This window comes from Trichomycterus rosablanca, chromosome 10, assembly GCF_030014385.1.
Source record: "Trichomycterus rosablanca isolate fTriRos1 chromosome 10, fTriRos1.hap1, whole genome shotgun sequence".
In the NCBI taxonomy this organism is placed as follows: Eukaryota; Metazoa; Chordata; class Actinopteri; order Siluriformes; family Trichomycteridae; genus Trichomycterus; species Trichomycterus rosablanca.
In genome coordinates this window covers 9,177,131-9,182,762 of record NC_085997.1, presented here as the reverse complement: position 1 = coordinate 9,182,762, position 5,632 = coordinate 9,177,131, and the positions used below count along the sequence as shown (strand labels likewise).

The 5,632-nt window shown below is 37.6% G+C and overlaps 2 non-coding genes across 2 annotated transcripts; one reads left to right on the top strand and one right to left on the bottom strand.

Moving 5' to 3' along the window:
* The first annotated feature begins 2,545 nt into the window (after positions 1–2,545).
* Positions 2,546–2,618, top strand: trnaa-agc (transfer RNA alanine (anticodon AGC)). The gene has a single exon. It is a non-coding gene; the product is annotated as a tRNA-Ala (tRNA).
* A 2,137-nt stretch (positions 2,619–4,755) lies between these two features.
* trnal-cag (transfer RNA leucine (anticodon CAG)) lies at positions 4,756–4,838 on the bottom strand. The gene has a single exon. It is a non-coding gene; the product is annotated as a tRNA-Leu (tRNA).
* Between the last annotated feature and the right edge of the window lie 794 nt (positions 4,839–5,632).

Sequence of the window (5,632 nt, the reverse complement as noted above, 5' to 3'; positions counted from 1 at the left end):
GATAACAAGGTCAAACAGGTGCCATTAATACAGGTAACGAGTGGAGGACAGAAGAGCTTCTTAAAGAATAAGTTACAGGTCTGTAAGAGCCAGAAATCTTGCTTGTTTGTTATTGACCAAATACTTATTTTCCACCATAATTTACGAATAAATTCTTTAAAAATCCTACAATGTGATTTCCTGGATTTTTTTTTCTCATTTTGTCTCTCATAGTTGAAGTGTACCTATGATGAAAATTACAGACCTCTCTCATCTTTCTAAGTAGGAGAACTTGCACAATCAGTGGCTGACTAAATACTTTTTGGCCCCACTGTACCTAACTTAGGAGAGATTGATAATATTTTGAATATTACTGATGGTAATTTGAGTGAATCTGTATTATGACATTTTTGTAAAATATATTGGGGTTTGAAATGCATATTAATGATTGTGTAAATGAGTAAATAGTTAATTTGTTTAAGTATTATTAATGTGTACAAGTTTGGTATGTGAGTCAGGGATAATGTTAATACAGCTACTGTAAATGGTGTTAGTCGCAGGTTTTTTTGTGCAAGGTTAGTACCACATATATTTAGGGTAATTGAAGTATTTTTTTCGGTTTAAATAAGAGTATAGTTTAAATATAAAATAATCGTCAGTACTGATAAGTAGTGGCCCTTTTAAATCCTTACATTACCACAAAGAAAGATATTTCTTAAACAAATAAAAGAAGTCGGGGAGCGCTTTCCAAATACAGCCAAGGGTGCTAGGGGGCGCTACATTTGTCAATTTAAACATGTCAAAAAAGGTCTTTAAAGCAAACGATTTGAGTAAAAATAGAGCATAACTGTCACTGTAAAACTTACAGACTGACCTAATGTTTGATGCAGCGTTTCAGTGAGCAACGACTTTTATATTATGTGTTGCCTTTAAGTGATCATAATGTTTCAGCATTGGAGAATGTGGGCATCGATCCCACTACCTCTCGCATGCTAAGCGAGCGCTCTACCATTGGAGCTAATTTCCCTTACACAGAACCTTCCTTTATGATTTGTAAATTGTAATGTACTAACAGAGTGTTGATGCTGCATTATAAAACGAGGGTGCAACGTGTTTAAGCTCACGTACTCTTTTCTATATTACGCGTTGTTTTTAAACCATCACAGACTCAGTTTATTTAAAAAGTTGATCTTAGCCTTTAGGACGAACAATGTGAGGTCTTTTTTGAAGTGCATTTTTTATTTGATTTTGTTGGACCTGTAGGAGATTGTCCTGTTCTTGTTGCAGCTCTGCTGGAGGGTTATTTTCTTGGTGTTTGTGGTGGTGGTGGTGGTGATGGTGGGGCCTTTGTTCCCATTTTGGTTTATTTAGTATATGATGTACTTTACATCCATTTCAATAATGTGAACATTTCCATTTTTGTCGTAAAATACTGCTGTAACAATGTAAATGGACGCTGAATAAACATACTTAAATGGATATTTAAGTATTTAAGTACATATTTAAATGGATGTAAAGTACATCAAATAAACCAAAATGGGAACAAAGACCCCACCACCACCACCACCACAAACACCAAAAAAATAACCCTCCAGCAGAGCTGCAACAATAAACAGAGCAAGATCAGGATGAATACATGATTCAGTTTCTCACATTTTCAGTTATCAAAAGCCTGGGTCCTGGCATCCATGTGGATGTTACTTTGACACGTACCACCTACCTCAGCATTGTTGCAGACCATGTTCACCCTTTGATGAAAACTGTATTCCCTGATGGCTGTGTCCTCTAAAGAAGTAGATTTGTTTAAATCATGAGCTGTCAGAAGTGGGATTCGAACCCATAAACTGCTTAATCTTTTCACATTATTATGTATTGTAAATGTACTGACTGTAACCCATCTGCTGCACTGTACACTTTGTCACTAGGCTGTAAACCAAAAATCAATAGAAAGGGAGCCCCATATGAGATCTCCAACTGACCAAATAATGTTTTTGGGTGGACCATTCTTAGCACTGTAACAGCACTAGCATGTTAGGGTGTGTTTTCTCTACTATGAGTGTATTAGGTACAGCCTTCTTGTTGGGTTTTTAACTGACTGGATTATTTATTAAGAATAATAATTATTCTCTAAGAACTCAAACCCTGTTTGTGCTCGTTGTAGGCTATTCAATTGTCCACTAGATGGCATAATATGAATACAGTTAGAAAGTAAAACGATGTCTGTTTCGAGCAAAGTTTCATCGCATGCTGACCTGTGTGGAATACAACTGATGTATGTAGCACTAAGAAATGTTTCTTAAGGGTTCTTTTAGGTGTTCTTGGTAGAACTGTTTCTACTTGAAGAACCATTTAGTATAATTTAAGGTTCTTTGCTAACTCAATTTGATTTTTATGGATTTTTTTATTTTGCCACATATAAATGCACATAACATTTTAATGAAAAGCAACGCATAATATAGAAAAGAGTACGTGAGCTTAAACATGTTGCACCCTCACTTTATAATGCAGCATCAACACTCTGTTAGTACATTACAATTTACAAAGGGCAAAGGAAAGTTTTGTGTAAGGGGAATTAGCTCAAATGGTAGAGCGCTCGCTTAGCATGCGAGAGGTAGTGGGATCGATGCCCACATTCTCCAGTATAGAAACATTATGATCATTTTGCAATCTGAAAAGATGAAATTTCGGTCAAATTCGTTGCAGCATCAACCATAAGGCTAGTCTGTCCGTATTACAATGTCAGTAACGCCCTATTTACGCTCAAACAGTTTTGTTTACATACCTTTTTTGTTTTGTTTTGACAGAAACGCATGAACTTATAATTTTTTATAATGTTTTATTATTTGACACTGTTACAATTGATACATTATAAAGTATTGTACATATTTAAGTTCGGTGGCATAATTGGCTTGCTTTTAAAAACGACTACAGTGCGCCATCTACAGGCCATTCTTGGTACGTCTTGTTAAAACGTAGCCAATGGAAAACTGGTGCCCACACTTCTGTGGCTTGGGATCTACTATTTCAGTCAACAGGTCATCGGGATCTACTTTTTAAAAAGGTTGGTCTCATCATTTTTCAAGAATGCTTTAAAGCTTTTTTAAATGCGCTTCATTTGCCTGTATTGATATTCAGCATTACAGGGCAAGCGTGGGTCCAGTGTCACGAACACTGGGCTCAAGACAAAAATACACCCTGGACAGGGCGCGTCAAACCATCGCAAAGCATCACACACTAATTTATCCACTCACTCACACATACAGGTGCAATTTAGAGCAGCAGTTACACCTACTGGCACATTTTCAGACCCGGAGGAAAGCCACGCATACATGGTGAGTATACACCGATCAGCCATAACATTAAAACCACCTCCTTGTTTCTACACTCACTGTCCATTTTATCAGCTCCACCATATAGAAGCACTTTGTAGTTCTACAATTACTGACTGTAATCCATCTGTTTCTCTACATGCTTTTTTATCCCCCTTTTATGCTGTTCTTCAATGGTCAGGACTCTCCTGTGTTGTGCTGGTATGAGTGGATAAGACATAGCAGCGCTGCAGGTTTTTAAACACCTCACTGTCACTGCTGGACTGAGAATAGTCCACCAACCAAAAACATTCAGCCAACAGCGCCCTGTGGGAAGTGTCCTATGACCACTGATGAAGGTCTAAAAGATGACCAACTCAAACAGCAGCAATAGATGAACGATCGTTTCTGACTGTCTCTACAAGGTGGACCAACTAGGTAAGAGTGTCTAATAGAGTGGACAGTGAGTGGACACGGTATTTAAAAACTCCAGCAGCGCTGCTGTGTCTGATCCACTCATACCAGCACAACACACACTAACACACCAACACCATGTCAGTGTCACTGCAGTGCTGAGAATGATCCACCACCTAGATAACACCTGCTCTGTGGTGGTCATGTCAATAATTGTAGAACTACAAAGTGCTTCTATATGGTAAGTGGAGCTGATAAAATGGACAGTGAGTGTAGAAACAAGGAGGTGGTTTTAATGTTATGGTTGATTAGTGTAAACTCTCACACTGTTGTATGTGCTTGCATGACTGCAGGACGCGTTTGTCAGCGCATTACCGTAATATCCATAAAATGTGTCCTTGCGATTTCAGTGCAGAAAAGTTTGTGTAGAGACTGCAGCAGCGGATACTGTGTTTGTTTTGATTTTGAGGTCATACTTTATTAACAAGGTAAGTTTATTTTTTAAAGAAAAGTTTGTGTATATTAGCTTCTGGATATTTTCGGATGCTACGGACAAAACTGTGTTGTACTGCTATGATGATACGATTATGTTCCAAACCCTTTTAGACTCTTCCACCACCGTTAGCGCTTCTCTCAGTTAGTTCAGCTCATTAAATATATTATCCACAGTATCGCTTACTTTTACAAACCCAGTTTCAAGGTTTAGACAGAAGGGAAAATGTCAATGTAAATAGACAGCAGTTTGTAAAAGATGTTATTTATATTCTAGCATACAAACATACATCGCTCCAAAATATGAATGAACGCTTCAACCAGGGTTGCCAGATTGCGCATTTAAAAGCCCGCCAAAATGCATGGAAAACCGCCCAACATACTCACGAAAAACAGCCGATAATCAGCGCTTAAACAATATTAAACCAGTTAAACATGACCTACTACTGCTGATATCTCACAAATCAGTGATTTATTATAAATTACATTATTAATGGCATATCTTTTCACATTATTATGTATGGTAGAGGGTTAAATATGTAAATTTGTTTAAAGCATGAGCTGTCAGAAGTGGGATTCGAACCCACGCCTTCAGGGAAGACTGCGACCTGAACGCAGCGCCTTAGACCACTCGGCCATCCTGACTAGCTGGGGTACCATTGATACCACCCTCGCCCCACATGGTCTAAGATTTGCACAAACTGCTTAATCTTTTCACATTATTATGTATGGTAGAGGGTTAAAGACGTAAATTTGTGTAAAGCATGAGCTGTCACAGTGCCTTAGACTGCTAAAACCATTCTGTCTAGCTTGGACACTGTTGACGCCACTCCTGCCCCACACAGACTAATATTTGTAGTCTGCTTAATCTTTTCACAAATTATTATGTTTGGTAAATTTACTGACTGTAACCCATTTGCTGCACTGTACACTTTGTCACTAGGCTGTAAACCATATATCAATAGAAAGGGAGCCCCATATGAGCACTCCAACTGACCAAATAATGTTTTTGGCACTGTAACGGCACTAGCATGTTAGGGTGTGTTTTCTCTGGTATGAGTGTATTAGGTACAGCCTTCTTGTTGGGTTTTTAACTGACTGGATTATTTATTAAGATTATTTATTATTTATTAAGAACTCAAACCCTGTTTGTGCTCATTGTAGGCTATTAAATCGTCCACTAGATAGCATAATATAAACACAGTTAGAAAGTAAAATGATGTCCATTACTAATGAATAAATAAATGTCTGTTATTAATAAAGCTACTTTGAATCTTGAATCTACTATCAAAGTTTCATCGCATGCTGACCTCTGTGGAATACAACTGATGTATGTAGTACTAAGAAGTGTTTCTTAAGGGTTTTTTGGTGACTTTTATTTTTAACCAGGCAGTGTATGTTAAAGTTTGTAATTCAAGTCACATCCTTGTGGACACATC